Consider the following 18,082-nt stretch of genomic DNA (forward strand, 5'->3'; position numbering starts at 1 on the left):
CAGTGTTACTGGGTCACAGCCACACCCATTCATTTGTCTACTGTCTCTGGCTTCCTTTTAGACTACAACAGCAGAGCTGAGTAGTTACAACAGAGACCCCGAAAGCCAAAAACGTTTACTATCTGGCCTTTTAGTGGAAGACTTTGCTAACCCCTGAACTGTATCTTACTATGAGAAACTTCTCACTGGCTACTTCCCCTTTTAGCCTGGGCTTTCCATCCTCTTCCCAGGCCTCTCTCTCTCATTGGATACTCCTCTCTTTTGTTCAGATCTTTACTGCATTCTTAGGGTGTGCAGTAAATACTGGAATTTAGACTCTTGGGCTTCTTGCAAATTCAAAGCTCCGTTTTTCTTTAACATATGGAGCAATTTATTTGGCTCTGGCTTACTTTGACTACACCCAGGAATCCTAAAATGTCCTATCCATAGGTGTTAGGGGCATTTTCAGGAACAAGATCATCATGTGCCCTAGAACAGAATTAGACCAGTCCTGTAGAAAGCAGAAGCAAAAGCGTCAAAGTCATTACTAAATTTCCTCTCTTTATGTCCTACCTCTTTCTCATATACATGTGCATTAAGCTCAACCTGGCATGTTACATCTACACACATCAGAAATCCTAATTGCAACAGATGACAGTGGAAGGGGCCACAGGAAAAGGAAAGGAAGTGGGAAAGGTATTTTATAGTTAACCAAAATATAAGTAGAAGCAGTTCAAAGTTTTCTAAACACAAAGTTACAGATTATGTCCTATTTTCTCCTATAATAGACATGAATTTACAATGTCCTGTTTATTATCTGTCTTCCTAGTCACTTTGCTTCCAGCTTATTTGTCATTACTGTTTATGAAAACAAATGAAATATACATTGCTTTTTTTTTTAATTCAGAATTGATATTTTACTTTTTGAAGCTTTAGTGTTTGTCTGGCCTGATCCTTCTCATAAGGGCATACACTGGGGGATACATGGCTAACGTACCAAGGGGATGTAAAAATCATAAGACGAAAATGGCATGGTTTCCTAGAGAATATATTTTGTTAATGTTAATCCAGTAGTTCAAAGCAAAAATAGTATTATTTCAACACTAACACAGACACATTTACAAGGGAGCAAACAACAAATAAATAATGCAGGAAGTTTAAGATAAAAGAAGACAGAAAATATTGTGCTTTCAGGAATGCTTTAAGTTATGTCTTCAAAGTTCTTGGGTGAGGCATTCATTTTCCTTTACTATCAGAGTGCTAGGGGGAAAAGCCAGGCGGAACTGATTCAGGGCTAGCTGCTCAGGCACCCATTTACAAACAGACAAAAGAACAGCAGACTGTAAGAACAACAATCATTTTTACAAGACTTCACTTAAAAAACATTCCACAATGCTAAATTATTTGATTTAGCCTTATTACTGTCAGATTATCCGCCTGTAACACTTTTCCACCTCTCTTTCTTTCTAAATTCTCTTACCCAGCTCAGAATTCACACAATCAAGATGCTCTCCCAAACAACTCTAGTCCAAAATGATGTCTCTCCTTGAAACTCACATTTCCTGACCACACCATTTAAAAAATAAACAATTTTAAGGGTGATGTGTCATCATTATTAAAAACAAGAAATAGGGAAAAATATAAAATACGTAAAAGTTACCTGCAATAACCTCTACCTAGTAGTATTCTAAAGCTTCTTTGCATATTATTTTGCATTTGCATGTACACCTTGAGATTATATTGATTGTACAATATTGAATCCTGCTTTTTTTCACCAAATGACAAACATTTCTCCCATCATGACAGTACATAACCTATAGTAATTGACATTTCATGTGTTGCTTTTTGCCTGTTAACGCTATTGCATTCCTTTACTTGCTCGTTTACTCTTCAAATTCTTAGCCACTTACAATGTGCCATACATTGTGCTTATGTGTCTTTTCTTTACCATGCTAAATTACCTTCTGATGAATAGAGACAATGTTTTCCTAAATCTCCCCAAATGTCTGAGTATAGATAATCAAATGAGAAATGTTCAGTAATCAACTGAGCATGTTAATCATTTGAGAAATGAATTTATGAAAATTTCATTTACCCTCATCTTTTTGGAAATATTCTTTTACATCAGATTACACCTCAAGTTGTGTGCACTGACGACTGATCGCATTTTAGTAGGTAGAAAGTCCTTAAAAATTTTGTTTCAACTTTCCCTTTAAGATTGGAATTTGGACCACAGTGTTCCACTGGAACAAAGTGAATCATCTGTGTCAAAATACAGTAGACGAGATGTGAGTTAGAATCTGTGCCAAGTGTTAAGACCTGTGCACCCAGCTTCTGGGGCAGAGTAAAGAGGTAGGCTCAAGGACATAGCTGTGTTTTGGACACGAGAGTGTTTGGAGAAATATAAGTAACAGGTGATGCTGGGAAGTCCAGTGAAATGAAAGGAGAATGATGATGAAGAATCTGGTGGCAATAATAACTGAGGAGCAAGTGAGCTGGAGGGCCTCATCAGGAGGTCTGTCCACTGGTGGAAGGACACCATTCCTGGCCTTAAAAGGAGAGGCTCCTGTATGACTGGGGAAGCACTTGTACCAAATCCACTACTGTGGCTCATTCTTGACTGTAAGTAGAAGAGAAGGACATGCTTTCTGAAGCTGACCCCTCCAAGATGACCAGTTCCTATTTCTGCCCCTGCTACCACCATGGTTTAGAACAAGAGACTCAAAAAAACACTTCTTGTGTTATGAGTGACCTGTATGTTTTCTAGAATGGAATAAGGCTCCTTATTTCTTTATTTAGTAGCACAACTCTGAGAACACATTTTCTTGGGACAAAATTAAAAAAGGAAAAGGTCAAGTTACTCATTAATCTCTCTCTTATCTCCTCAGTGTCTCCATTTACGCCATACTTTCTTGTGCCCTACGTGGCAGCCATCATAGAGGGCAATAAACACTTCCAATGACCTTGTGATTTATATGGAATGCCAGCATCATGATTATCAGCCTATAAAGTCTGGGAAATTCAATTGTCGACCATACTGTTAACTAAATGAAAACATCCTGTTGTTTCAGTGTCCTTCCTTGACAAAAAAGTACCATAAAGCTGAAGAACATCTCGAATAAAATTGTGGTTGGAAAGGAGCCAATTGATTTCAACAGAATAAGATCCGAGCTTCATAAAGTCTTTGAAGTGACTTCACAGAGATGCAGACACGTGCACTTGAAGATGCTGCCGCTTCCCCAGGACCTAGCAAAGCTCCTCCCTCTTTGTGTGCATCACTGTGAAACCCCCACCCTTCTGCCTCGTGCTAAAAGCACACAGTATCTACTCAGGGGAAAAGACTGCATGTAGGATTAGAAAATAGTTTGGATTACTTAAAGGAATAATATGTTGCCTGGAATTTCTGGTTTATATGTTGGTCATTTTTCTTTTTTAAAATATGTATAATATAGAATGGGCTCATTAAGGAGAGCTTGGAAAATGAAGAAAGTTATGAAAAATAAGTAAGTCACATATAATTATGCTACCTAGAGATAACCACTCCTAATATTTTGATTCATTTTCTGCCTATCTTTTTTCACATATGTGCTTGTTTACACACATGCTTTTCCCCCCTTAGTTTCTTTTTATTTTATAGAGCAGAAACCTACTCTTTTAAACAGCTTGGAGTGAAATATATGCTACATATTTTCTCCAGGGAGAAAAACTAATTTACTAAAAAGACATTAATTGATTATGGGAAGAGTGATTAAGACTACTCAAGAGAAATATTTGGAAAATAAGCTTTGGGTATTTTCTAAGCTTTATTTCAAAAGTACTTTGTACTATGTTGTATATAAAAATATACTAAAAATTGAAATGAAATAATAATTGTAATTATAAATGTAACTAGCTTAGTTTTGTATGGATTCAGAATATACTAAATTAACTTTTAAAAGCACAACTTTTAAAAAATTTATCAAAATAATAACCATCTTCTGACATTTTTAAAAGAAGTAATGCTGTGCTCTTTAGTCCACATCTTTAGAGATCAAAAATTTGTTATGATATTATGGGCCATGCTAATGACTTCTAGAAAACATCAGAATATTTCTAGATACTTAATAATAGCTTTATATATGACTGCTACTCATTTCTGTGTTAGTCTATTTAATAGTTGCTTTAAAGGTGAATTCTGCCACATTTACTTTGATAGCGATATAAGAAGCGAGAGAGACATGAACCTGAATTTCAATTTAAAATTAAACCAGAATAAGAAAAATCCACTGATAAACTGCAAGAAAAAAAATACAACTTACATCACAAAGAGTAAGTGCTTTATTATTTAGAGAGTACTTGAAAATTCAAAGACCAAACTTCTCTCCACCCCTCAAGAATGGGCAAAGGACATACAGCTAGGTCACCAAGAAAGAAGGGCAAGTAACCAGTGAATATATGTAAAGATACTTGATAAGATTTTTCTTAGTTGGATATTTAGCAAATCTCTTTTATTTCTTGGGATTTTGAAGACGTAACTTTTAAAGGAGGACTAGAAACTAAATGCTTGGGAATTGGCCTTTTTTATAATTAAAATTCCCTATCACAAGAAAAAAAACTCCTGTGTTCTTGTTTTTTGTTTTTTGTTTTTGTTTTGTCCAGAATGGAGTAGGTCAGTGAGCAATGTGATTAGTAAACATGCAATGCCTGTGACTTTGGTTTTGTTTTGTTTTGGAGACGGGGTCTTACTCTGTCACCCAGGATGGAGTGCCATGGTGCTATCTAAGCACACTGCAACCTCATCTGTAACTTTTTAATTGCAAGAAAACCAAAAGATTTTTTTTCCGTTACATCAGTTATAATGGGAAATATCGTATATGCTAACTATGAGTAAGATACTATATTGCCTAACTTGTATTATTAAGCAATTCTGCTGACTTTGACTTTACATCTTCATCTGAAAAGCTGGACACCAATTGCTCTCTGAACCTATTCCTAGTCCTAATATTCTTTGTTTTGTTTGCTTTCTTGGCACACTTAAGTGTGTAGTGTAAAGTTTATGATGATTAAATGACATTTTGTGTCTCTACCCTTTTAATGAGAAAGGAATAAAATATTTTATTTTGCAAATCTACTTATGGAATATACTTTGTAATATACTTATGCCTTCAAAGCCTTCAAAAGCCAAGAGAAAACAAAATACTATCCATTCCTTCTGAGAAATGCACTTCTTTCTGTACCTGAGTGTTTTCAGAATCCCTGTGTTGGTGTGTAATGCCATGAAATGCTCTTAATGGTAACAGGAAAGAGAATCAGACACAGCTAAATATAAAGGTCAGTTGGCTGGCAGGTGCTTAGCAGGTACAAATAGAGGCCCATTCATGCTGCTACACCTGCTCCTGAAAAGCATACTGTAAGTACAGAATGCTAATTAGGAGGCAAAGAACCATCTAACATCCTCGCACACCACCTCCACCCACACTGCCCTTCATAAGGCCCATAAAGGATATCACATAGTTCTAAACCTGGTCCACAAACACACATATCCTCCATTCTCTCCTTTTCTCCTCTTTGGCAGTTTGACAAAATCTTTACAGGGAGTTGGAGGAAACGTTAGTGTTTAATCTTCTACTTCAATCAAAACTTTGACTTCAAGTTTTACCCCTCTTAAGGCCTCAGGAAGTTCATTGCCGACATCCCCACCCCCCGCGCCCCCACATTTGAACTCAGTGACTAAAATGATCTCAAGGCTAAGGGACAGATCACAGGTATACTTCACAAGTAAGCTTGCAACACCTGATTTAGGAACGTTTGCTGTGCAGACTGCTATAGCTCATCCCTTTTACAGACAGATCTCGATTTGTTTCCTAGGGTCTAAAATTATTTAAATCGAAACTTCTCAGAATTTTCAGGGTATTGAGTAAATTCATGCTGGGGGAGAACTGGCAGAGACACGTTAAATGCACGTGACCACAAGAACCATTTATTTCATCCAATATTTACCAGCTATTCATTGTGCACCTACTACAGATTTTGGCACTGGAGATATTTAAGAAAACTCTATCCCTGACTCAGGGAACTTATCCAAAAAAATAGAGAACAAGACTCAAAACCATTCAAATGAAGCTTCGGTTGACTCAAATAAAAATAAGTTTTACAAATTTAATGTGAAAATCTTCGAGTATGTTAAGAATGCCTTGATTAACCCCAGAGATAGAAATTTTACTGATTACAAGGAAGTTTCAATAAAATACCAATCGTTGAATCTAATCTGACACCTAAAACTAAGAAATCAAACACTAGCCACATGTTTCTTCTATAGTTTATAATAATTTTTCTCATGAGAAAAAATATATTTTTCTTCCATGCCTAAAAATAGATGAAAAACTTTTAATATCTATTGCTATGGAGAACAATAAATAGACTATCTGCTTTCAGAAATGAGTGCTGTCATTGAGTCACAGAACATGTCTATCATGTCACTCTTTCATAGCATACATTAACAGAAATAATCATTTCCCCCATTGAGTTTCCTATTTATTATCTCCTAAATTATACCTCCTTTAATTGCAGTCATGGAGTGTCTGAATTTTATAATCCAAGACACTAAGATGTTTATTTGACATACCAGTACAATTAATGTCTTGTATTCTCAGCTAAAAAAATTAAAATTTTTGTTGGTCTCACAGGAAGATGAAATTCCACGGTTTGGTGAACCCAGAAAGTCTTCAGTATGTCTCGGTGATAGAACTGTGTTAAATACATTTAAACTCTGTAATTCTATAAGACCCATTTTTAGGTGTATACCCTGAGCATCCAGTTCCTCACTGTCCTCGCATGTGTTAACTCTGGGTAACACAAGTTCCGCTCTCATAATTCTATGAAAAAAACAGCCCTTGATACAGGTTTGATTTTTAAAAATAAATTTTTCTTTATCTTACTCTTTTTATAAAAGAAAAACATAAATTTTTCTTTATGTTACATTTAGTAACATAGGGTGAACACAGAAAACAGAAAACTGAAAAGCACAAGGAAAGTGAAATATCTATAATCTTTTCAACCATTGTTAGTTTTGCTGTATTTCTAACTAGATCCTTTTTCTTTCTTTCTTTCTTTTTTTTTTTTTTTTTTTTGAGACAGCATCTCACTCTGTTGCCAAGGTTGGAGTGTGCAGTGGCGCCATCTCAGCTCACTGCAATCTCCGCCTCTTGCGTTTAAGAGATTTCTGCCTCAGGCTCTTGAGTAGCTGGGATCACAGGTGCCCACCACCATGCCCAGCTAATTTTTGTGTTTTCTGTAGAGACAGAGTTTCACCATGTTGGTCAGGCTGGTGTCAAACTCCTTATCACCTGATCCACCTGCCTTGGCCTCCCAAAGTGCTGGGATTACAGGTGTGAGTCACCCCACCTGGTCTAGTTTGTTTACACATATATATATATGGTATTTTTGTATTAATAAAAGGAATGCCAGAAGGCACATGCCAATTTGGACTCTGCTTTTTCCACTGACAATTATATCAGAGTTTCTCGTATTTGGCATTCTTTTGCAATACTTGCTGCATAGAATTCCATCACACAAAGGTAACTACCAGAAATTCCTTATTACTTTGCTAGACACTTAGGGTTTACATTTTTTCCAAAATTATAAATCTTTCATCACAGCTCTGATGATTTCTCTGGGAACTGACCGCCTAACAGAAATCATGTCCACTTTAAGACTTTTAATTTACTGAAAAGTTATGTTAAAACCAGAGTGCTGGTCCCCCTGCAACATGTTCACTCACATTGGCTGACTTTTTAATTCTTTGCCAATCTGAGAGGAAGAAATGTCAACTCTTTCTGTTTAATCTTTTAATGCCAGTCACGTCCCTTTTTTCCCCTTTTACCAGTCACACTGGTTTACTCACAACTCTACAGATCAATCCTGCTCATTCTTAATTTTCCAGCATTGTTCCTGAGACCGTTTCACAAAAAAAGAAAGTTCTCCCCCTTATCCACTTGACCTAACAATTTCTACCCATCCCAATCCTCCTGCATTTATTGCTTCCAGGAATTTGGCACTTAGGACACCCTTGTCCTTATATTGTTCATGCATGTATATTTCGTCTTCAATAAAACATTCAGTCGCTCAAGGGCAAGGGCCCCATAGAGTCCCAATATGCTAAGGGCCTGATGTCGCTTAATAATTTAGACTCCAACAGGGGCTCTCTCCAGGGAGGAGAGCAAAGAGCAAATTACCTTAGGGGCTGGGAATGCAGGAGCCAAACCTCTGAGACTGAAAACAAGAGGCCCTCTGAAAAGAGGGCCGGAGACGATTCAGTGGCAGGCATTCAAGTAAGAAAAACTCAAATATTGTTTCCAATAATGTCTAATGGCAAATACCGTGTAAGGGCCCAGGCAGTCCGGACAGCCTGCAGTGCCCCAGGAAGAAACTAACCGTGAGGGCTGCTGGCCCACAGTGATGCCCTGCCTGGGCTCTGGACACGCCCTATCTCCTTGAAAGCCAACGGGCTGCCCCTGCGCACCGAGGCCCCGCCCAGTCGTCCTCCGATTGGCCCCACCACCCCTGTGCCGGGACTCAATTCCGCCCCGGGATAGCCCAGGCCACGCCCACCTGTCAAGTGGCCCTGGACACTTTTTTAGTTTGGGGAGTGTTGTGTCCAATAACCAGACTCAGAAGGGACTTCCCTGCTCGGCAGGCTCCCGGTTTTTTGCTCACCTCCGGATAAATTACGGCGTCTTCCGCGACGCGCATGGCGCCTCCCAGCCGCGGCAAGCGTCCCTCTTCTTCCCGGCGTTTTCCTGGGTTGCTGCTGGCGGCCCTGGCGTTGCTGCTGTCCTCCTGCTCTGGTAGGATCCCGGGGCGGGTTCGCGCGTCAGCGGTGAAGCTAGAACTCTGCTGGATCAGCTGGGCAGGAGGCGCGGGGCGGGGCTGACCGTAGGTCCTGCCTGCTTGGGGTAGAGGGAGAGGCTGGCGTTCTCGAGACCAGGGGCGCAGTGCGCACATCCCTGGGGTGTGTGGCGGGGGATGCGGGGACCACTTAGAGCCCGAGGTGAAGCTTGTTTGCTGGGGTGATGTGCGCGGCCGGCCTGTGCGCACAGGTGCGCAGGGTCTGGCTGCGCCCCCAACAAAAGCGTGCACCGTGTTTTGGGGATTGAGCCTAGTCCGCAAGGGGAGCGCGGACTGGGTGCCCCTGGTAAGGGCTTGCTTTGGAGTGCACGGGTGCGTGGGAGTGTTGCTAGGGCCCGTGCTGTGCCGGTGGTGAGAGTTTAACCTGTGTTCCCTGGGCGGGGCGGTTGGTGCCTTGGTGAGCGGGGTGTTCCTTAGCCCTTCGGCGGTATCCGCAAAAAGTGCTGCAGTGCGTCCGTCCTCTGTGCCCCATGGGCTGGGCTGGCATGGGCTGTGCTGGGCGACCTGGGGCCTGGCCTGGTGTTGTTGGGAGCGTGCTGTGTGCAAGTGGCCTGCCCTTCAGAGTTCACGGTGGGCAAGACAGCTCACTGTTTGCTTTGAATGGAGTGAGCGTGGACTCTGGGGCTAGGAGGGGCATGTTGGGTGAGAGCAGGTTCTCAGTGCCTGGGGTTAGAGAGGGTGGCAAGGGCGCGCCATGCGTTTTGGGCCTTCTGTGAACAGTCTCCGTGTTGCCTGAGATCCTATTGGTCTTGATTTTTAACTAGCTGCTTTTTTGGGACTTGGGTGGGTCATGGAATCATCTTCCTGTTCCCAACCAATATAGATACGATCTGATTCCATTACCTAATGGCTTTTTGACATCGTTTTCCTTCTTTTCATTAGTTTGAATCATATTTGAGAGATGTGAAGCAACCTAAAAAACGCTGGTAACCAAACCTATTGAGAAATTAGTATCCTAACAAAGGAAAGGAAGTTATGTTAATCTGGTTTTCCCCTACAGCTCATAAACTAAAGCTGAAGCCCATCCCACTAAATTTGTTTTGTATTTCATTGAATGGAATCAATACTTTTAAAAATGCATACTAGGCTAAATCTTTCTCCATTGTGCTGTAGAATGATTATTTTCAATATGAAATTTGTTACAATATATTCTTCACACTGTTTTGTGTTTGACAGCAGTGGACTTTGAGTACCAAATTTTTCGAATAGCTACTATGAGGCACATGTTGTGCTGGGTGTTGTGGTCACGTGGATGAAAGGAGTCGGCCATGTTAACTATTAAACACAAAAAAGGTGATTGTTACCTGAGAGGTCCATGCAGAGGAGATTCCAGGGGAAGGTGACTGATCACTGCTTCACAGGGGAAGGCAGAAAATTCTTCCTGAAGGAGCTGATGGTTGGATTAAGGAAGATAAGAGTTGAGCAGGAGTCGTAGCTACTGGCCAGGAAGGAAGGGTATTCAGAGCAGAGGAAGCAGTGTGAGCAAAGGACCAAGATGTGACACCAGTGGACTGCCAAGCTACTCAGTGTGGCAGAGTAGGGCAAAGGAGACAAGAAAGAAGGGAGAGGACTAAATCACAGGGTGAGTAATTCTGAAAAGCAACAGGCTCTTCCGGAATAAACAATCACCATCATAAATTCAGACTTGGCCATTAGTACCTGTCCTTTTAGGGCAGCTTGAATCTTTTGTTTGACTTGACACAACATGAATCCAAACTTGGGTTGTTTTAATTTCCCCAGGCACAGTAGCAGACGATTTCTTGAGGACATAATTGCAGACAGAGTTTGTCGGTGTCAGTATGGGGGAGCTCCACGTGAGTGGCAGTAATGGGAAGCAGTTTGGTAGTGGTTCAGCAGTGTGGCCCTGGGATCCTGGTAGATTGGCCTGCCTCCTAGGTCTGTCACCTAACTGGAGTGTATTCTTGGGTTCTGATTGTGATGAGCTGGAAAAGTCTCTAAGCTATGTTAGGAAGCCTTAGACATTATCCTGAGGTCACTGGAGAGCTATTGAAAGGTATCTGTCTTGGAAAAGCCTTGATTACTGTGTCACATAAATGTTGCTCTGGTATCAATGTGAAAAAATGAATTGAATGAAAGGTGACAAGATAGGTATGGAGACCTATTCAGTTATGTCATGGCAATCCAGATAAAAAATGACAATGGCTTGAATGAAAAGTATAGAACTACACAGACTAAACAGGCATTTCAGTTGTGGAAACATAATTTGTTTGTTGGGTGTGTGTGTGAAGAATCAGAAGTGGCGCTTGGGCCTCTCTGTGTTGTTTGAGATAGTGTGACACCCAAGTAGAGCTGTGTGGGGAGGCAATTGAATATGTAGTTTTGGCAACCCAGCTAGAGATCTGGGATGGAGAGATACCCAGCTGGGAGGCAGTGGTAATGAAGTCACAGGAGTGTATACATTCACCCAGGGGGATCTGCAGAATGGAATCACAGGAAGTCCTCAAACAGACTCATCAGGGATATTAACTTGATATGAGCCAGAGGACAAGCTGCAAACCAGAGTGGTATGCTCTCCTAAAAGCCAAGGAGAGAGAACTTTTCAGCAGAAGCGAATGAGGACAGAGGGATCAATGGTTCTCATGTTATCAAGAGGGTAGCTAAAACTATTGAGGAAGAGACTTTTAGGAGGCATTTAGCAAGGAGGAGGCCATGTAATGACTCGGAAAGTAGTTGAAGTGATTTTTGTAGACCTAGAAATGAGTGGGAAGTGAGAAATGAAATTGAAATATGTACATGTCAGAGTCTATGTTTTGTGAAAGCAAAAAAGGTTTTAAATAGATTGGATAGTGGGAGAAGGAGCAAGATGGTCAGGTTTTATTGCAGTTTCAGTTGTAGTCAGATACCATGAATTTCTGGTAATGCCAATCTGGGCAGGGCTGTGGGTATGCATGTACATTAGAGTTAATTTTTTGCAAGCAGGTGTGAATGTACAGAAATTGAGCAGTCAGTGGATCCAGTATAGATAATTAATTCACTTTACTGAAACTCATCTGGAACTTTGGAGAATTTTCTGACTGTACCTATCTTATGATATAATGCCATCTACTGATAAAGTATAGCTTAATATTATTTAAAAAGTATAGCTTAATATTAATTATAAAATATCTAGAAAAATAAGTCAAGATACTATTTTATGGAGGTAGGCATGTTTAATTTGCAAATCTCCATAGGAAGAAAATCCAGTGTTCTGAGCAAGAGAATAATTTTTTTTTTCTGAAATAAAGTCTTACTCTGTCACCCAGGCTGGAGTGCAGTAGCGCCATCTTGGCTCACTGCAACCTCAGCCTCCTGGGTATAGGCAATAGGTTTTTAAGGAAAACATCTGACACGTTTCCATATTTTCAACGTATTGCCTATAGGTGCATTGCAAGACATGATATATAAATAAAATATTGGACAATATATAGAGAATTTTAGAATTTAGAATATGACATGAAATGAAATATTTCACTTGATTAGAATTTTCTCGACCAGTCTCTCAATCTGAGGTAGGACAAAGATCCAGAGAATATGAAAAAACGTGCTCCTCAGAGATCGAAATAGATCTGTCTTCTTTGGTCCTTCCCCTAGAGAAGAGGCTTCTGCATTCTTTTGGCCCTTTAGACCTTTAGGCTTTTGCTTGATGTCTCCATCTTCTTATTTTACAAGCCCACAGATGATTTCAGGAAGATGAATTGCCATAGTGTTTCAGGACGAGCCTTAGACAGAACCCCTCAGACACTGGAGTGAGGAAGGAAGAGAATTTATTCAGCTAGCTATGGAGCATCCGTTGACTTGTGTCCAAAAAAGCCAAGCTCCCCAAAAAACAGTTTCTTTCCCTTTGTAAAGACATACAACCCAAGGGTGAGCAGAGGTAAAACTGTGTCATTACCCCTTGGCTGGACATCTGACCTTACAGTCTATGGCTTTCACTGATTTGCTAATTTACATTTAGTGTGTGCGGGAAGCGGGAAAGGGGAAGAGCTACAAAAGTTAAACAACGGTAGTAAATGACTCAGTGTCAGGGACATTCCTGATGGGGGTCTGGTTTATGCAAACACAGGGTACAAGACTCAGGGAAGGTCCTTGGGCAGCAGGAAAGACATTCTTTTGCAACATTTTCAAGGCTGATAGAAAACATAGGTACCAGTTACAGAGAGGGGAGTTATTCTCTCAGCCCTCGGGCCCCGCCGTGGCCAGGCCAGTGAGGTCGGCATCTCGCCTGACTACTGACTTCAGCTTTTTGCTATTTTACTTCTTTTACCAGCAAACAGCAGGCAGTAAATAAATGGCCCACCCCCACATTTCATCTCATTTCCCCGCTTTGAGACTCTCACTATTTTACTTTCTTAGTGGGAGTTCTCACCTTCATTCTCACTGTCAGAGTCTTCTTTTGAGACTGGTCAGTAGTGATTCACCTAATAAACTTGTGCTGAGGTTTTCTCCTGGACCAAGGTGGCAGTAAAGCATTTTACCATCTGAAGAAACAAGAGTATTAAACAAGGGAGCTATAAGCATGCTCCTGTTACCAGCAGCACACCTATAGCAATGGTTTTGAGTCCTCCTATAGCCAGAAACCAGTGTCCAAACACAGACCCAGGGCCAAACCCATGCCAAACGTGCATGGGTACATGTGCTAGTTTTATCATGTCCCTTACAATTTTTTTAACTACCTGACCCTGGTCATCTATCTGTAGGCAGCAGTTGGTTAGGCTGAACTTTCCACACACCCCTCCTTCACCTGCCAGCAGATAATCTAAAGCCAGTCTATTCTGGCAGATGGCATTTCTCATCCGGGTTTCCTGCCAGGCCAGGATGGTTAGAGCCTGGCTAGTTTTGTTGGTTAGCATTTCCAGAACAGCTTGTAATCAAATGATTCGGTTAAGCATGTAAATTGGAGTACGATAACCCCACGAGCCATCTTCTGCCCAGGTGGCAGGCCCAGAGTACTGGGTTATTCTTTCGGGGGGCTACTCATCATCTTTCCAATTGCCTATAACCAGGCTTCATTTATCTCGTGAGGTGTAGACAGGAAGCCCCAGAATCTCTCCAGTCTTGCTGGGTAGTAAAAAGAAGGAGGGCTTAATAGTACCAATAATACAATTACCTGTCCACTGTTCTGGCAGTTTGGTGTAGCTCTATGCCTACATATCCAGTATAAGCCAGGAGGTGCCACCCAGTCCCTGTGAAGTTCTGGGTGAGTCCAATCAGCCTGCAGACTGGGAAACTTTTGAAAGGGGTTAACTTCAGTTCAGTTTAAACTCCACCAAGCAGTTGTTCCACTGGTTCCACTGTACAGTTTTTGTCCTAAACAGTCTAGTTTTCCCACCAGGACTGTCATGCCTTTTCCTGTTCTGGCTAGGCAGTATTGCCCAATAATGGAAGTCTTTAAGACACAGAAGTTGTTACTCTGAGTTTTTTGTCCAGAAGTTACATCAGCAACTGGGACTACCGGCACAAGCTCGTGTGCCTCCCACAGCCACTGGTCTCCCATAGAGGTCTCTCCACATACATAACAAGAGTGTCCTTTTAAAGTTTTGGCCACGTTTTCAGCCAACTGGAAAAACAAGTTCTTTTCTCTCTTAGAAAGTTCTGGAACTACCTCATTTAGTACATCATAAAAAGTCTGAAACATCAGTTGGGGAGATTGCCTCTGGATTTCTCCCTAGATTAAAATGATAACTTGAGGATCCAGCCCTTTCCCGTCAATTCCCATGGACACATATTCCCGTTTCCTCCAACAGGTGTCTAGGGGGTTGGCGATTATTAGTTCTAAAGGATGTTAATGGCCAGAGGTGCAGGAGGAGTTACTTTTTCCTTTTTGGAGGCGGACTGGGTTGTTTTTATCTTTTTTCCAAGTGGCCCAAATAACACATCATCAGTAATCACAACGTCTGCATACTCCTAGCTCATGACAGATATACTTATGTTCTGCCATATAGCTTCTTTCCCAACTAAGAGAGCCACACCCTAACCCCAGCTTGTTGCTATTAATGGCTGCACAGGCATTAAATTTTAAGGTAATCTGCTTAGGAATTCCCTTTTCCTCAGTCTTAGTAATTACTTTACTTGTATCACTTAGAAAGGGGCTGGTCCTTAACCTTATTTCGAATACTGTGGACACTGAAGGCTCAGATGGGTTATAACAAACATCAAGCTGCCCATTCCCTGGGCTGCACACCTTGTATTGAGTAGCCTTTTATAAACAAGTTCCTTTTAGAATTTCAGTACATTCATAATGGCTGTAAACAAGAGGACCTTTGTAATCTTTTGTCCCACCTTAGCGACCTTGTGTATACACTGGGAGCAATCTTTGGATTGGAGATTTACATTAATTAAGGTAGTAAGGACAGAAGTCCACAGTTCAAAAGAAGGAAGTACCTGTCCGTGCTGGAAATCCTCATGCTTCGGCTATGCGTAGACCAGTCAGCTCCCGGGGTGTGACTGGAGCAGGACTTGTTGTCTCAGCTCTCCTTAAGGTGATTTTGCACGTGTCATGGAGATCTGGCTTCACTTCCCAGCTTTCAGGTGCTGCAGGTTTCACACAGCTGTGATGGATCCACGCAGGAATTCCCTCAACCTTCACGGAGGTTGGAGTGGTTAAGATGACAGTCTGGGGTCCTTCCACCTTGGCTGTAGGGGATCCACGTTCCAGTCCTCAATCCAAACTCAGTCACCTGGTAAGAAAGGGTGAACTGGGGAGAATAAGCTGACAGGACATTTTCATTAACCGATGATGACACTTTTTCTGCTACTTTCCCCAAGGCCCATAATTGCCAGTGGAGTTCAGTCTCTCCAAGTTCCTGGGGGGCTCCTGGGAGTCCTTGAAGGATGGGGAGAGGCCTATGGTGTAGGATTTCATAAGGGGAATATCCAGTTTTCTTAGAAGGAGTGCATCTAGTCTTAAACAAAACCATAGGGAGGACCTAGACATTTAATCCTGTTTCCTGACACACTTTCCCTAAGCTATTCTTAATAGTCCGATTCATTTGCTCCACTTTGCTTGAACTCTGAGACCGGTAGGCAGCATGTAACTTCCAGCTGATTCCCAGTATTTTTGCTGTGTTCTGTACCAGGTCAGCTACAAAGGCGGGCCTGTTATCTGAGCTGACTCGTAGGGGCAGTCCAAATCTAGGAATGATGTCTCTTAAAAGCACACCAGTTACTTCATGGGCTTTTTTAGTCTGCGTCAGGTAGGCTTCTACCCATCCAGAGTAGGTACATACCAGAACCAGCAGATACTGATTACCTCCACACTTGGGCATCTTGGTGAAGTCTACATGCGAGTCTTTAACGAGAACACTTCCATAAGCCTGAATTCCTGGTAGGACCGTTGGTCCTTGTCTGGCATTATGCTGCCTATCCGTCACACACCACTTGGTTACTGTTTTGGCTAGTGCAGACAAATGAGAGATGTAAAAATATCAGCCTAACAGTTTTTCAAGGGACTCTTGACCAAGATGGGAGGTTTCGTGGCCAGCCACTACCACTGCAGGTCCCAGCAGATGTGGTCCTGCAGCCCGTCCATCTGATAGGCATATCCATCCTCCCTCCATTTCTTTTCCACCTTCCGTTTGGAAGAAGCTTTTTTCCTCCTCAGAGTAGACTGGCACCAGGACAGGAGGAGCCTGGGGCAGTAGGGGAGCTGTGACTGAGCCCAGTAGGGAATGGATGCTGCTTTTCGGGCCTCTGCATCTGTACGAGCATTTCCTTGTGCTACTATGGTGGCATTTCGCTGGTGTCCCCGGCAGTGTATGACCACCACCTTCTGGGGCTTCCATGCTACCTCCAATAGCTGCAAAATTTCCTGTTGATACTTTATTTCTTTACCCCCAGAGTTAAACACACCCTTTTCCTTGTACAACGCCCCATACACTTAGAGAGTGAGGAATGCATACCAAGACTCAGTAAAGATGTTAACAATTTTTCCTTCACTCAGTTCTAGGGCACACATTAGGGCGATTAACTCTGTTCATTGTGCCGAGGTGCCCTGAGGCAGTGGCTTGGCCTCTGTAGTTGTGTCTAGAGTTACCACCGTATATCCAGCACACCGTTCTCCTTGGGGGCTGACAAAACTGCTCCCATCCATATACAGTTCCCAGTCTGCCTGTGCCCGCAGTTGGTCCCACAGGTCTAGCTGACTAGTGTAGACTGAGTCCAGCACCTCTATACAATCTTGTGTCACCGGGTCCCCAGACACAGGGAGTAGGGTGGCCAGGTTTAGGGTATTACAAACTTCTATGGTTATGCGTGTGTTTTTGCACAACAAGCCCTGGTACCTGGTTAGCCTACCATTTGTAAGCCAATGGTGGCCCTTTGTGTTCATCAAGGTGACCACAGCATGAGGGGCTTTTATTTAAGTTTTGTTTAAGGTTAGCTTGTCTGCATCCTGTGCCAGCAGAGCAGTAGCCACTAGCACCTGTAGGCACAGGGGCCATCCTTTAGAAACCTCGTCCAGTTGTTTGGACAGGTACGCCACTGGTGGAGGCCATGGGCCTATGGCCTGGGTGAGGACCCCCACTGCCATCTTTTCTCATGCAGACACATACAGAGTGAAAGGCTTTGTTAAGTCTGGGAGCCCAAGGACCGAGGCGGACATCAGAGGGAGAAGGCCTGTCGTTGCTCTGGGTTCCACTTGAATGGCTCTGTGGCCTCATACAGAGGTTTGGCTAGGAATGCAAAGTTAGGACAGTTTGCAAAATCCCATGGTCCCCAAGAATTCTCAAACCTGTGTCCAGGTCTTCAGTATCAGCAAGCTGCTGATAACTTGTTTTCTCTCTGATCCCAGGCTGTGCTGTCCTTGCTGGATAGTAAATCCCAGAAAACGTACCTGTTGTTGGCAGATCTGGGCCTTTTTCTTGGAGACCATGTATCCACAACACTCCAGGTTTCTGAACAATGAGTCAGTTCCCCGGATACACCCGACTGCTGCTGAGTGTCCCAGCAAAAGTTCATCCACGTACTGAAGCAGAACACAGCCTAGGTCCTTGGCAGAAAAACTTTGAAGGTTCTGGGCCAGTGCTTCCCCGAAAATGGTTGGGGAGTTCTTAAACCCCTGGGGAAGTCAAGTCCAGGTGTACTGCATGGTTACACCTGACTCTGGATCTTCCCACTAGAAGGCAAACAGTTTCTGGCTCTCAGGGGCTAGCCAGATACTGAAGAAAGCATCTTTTAAGTTCAAGCAAGTGAACAAGCTAGCCTCAGCTGGTAGCAGTCC

General features: G+C 42.3%; 1 protein-coding gene and 2 long non-coding RNA genes across 3 annotated transcripts in view; 1 reads left to right on the forward strand and 2 right to left on the reverse strand.

Annotated features, from left to right (window-relative positions):
* The window catches only part of LOC105721912 (complement receptor type 1), a 168,073-nt gene extending 163,972 nt beyond the window's left edge, over positions 1-4,101 (forward strand). Inside the window, exon 39 of the mRNA XM_064360317.1 lies at positions 3,051-4,101. The gene's annotated coding sequence lies outside the window, so the exon portion shown is untranslated. The remainder of the gene's footprint in view (positions 1-3,050) is intronic.
* Positions 1-8,830, reverse strand: part of LOC135268226 (uncharacterized) — an 82,080-nt gene extending 73,250 nt beyond the window's left edge. Inside the window, exon 1 of the long non-coding RNA XR_010336505.1 lies at positions 8,674-8,830. This is a non-coding gene — a long non-coding RNA (uncharacterized LOC135268226). The remainder of the gene's footprint in view (positions 1-8,673) is intronic.
* Positions 8,831-12,140: 3,310 nt separating this feature from the next.
* Positions 12,141-15,681, reverse strand: LOC105722081 (uncharacterized). Its single transcript, XR_001108490.3, has 3 exons — positions 15,247-15,681; positions 13,232-13,343; positions 12,141-12,606 (listed from the first exon to the last, which is right to left on the reverse strand). It is a non-coding gene; the product is annotated as an uncharacterized LOC105722081 (long non-coding RNA).
* Between the last annotated feature and the right edge of the window lie 2,401 nt (positions 15,682-18,082).

This window comes from Aotus nancymaae, unplaced genomic scaffold, assembly GCF_030222135.1.
Source record: "Aotus nancymaae isolate 86718 unplaced genomic scaffold, 86718_ANA_hifiasm-v0.15.2.pri h1tg000039l, whole genome shotgun sequence".
In the NCBI taxonomy this organism is placed as follows: domain Eukaryota; kingdom Metazoa; phylum Chordata; class Mammalia; order Primates; family Aotidae; genus Aotus; species Aotus nancymaae.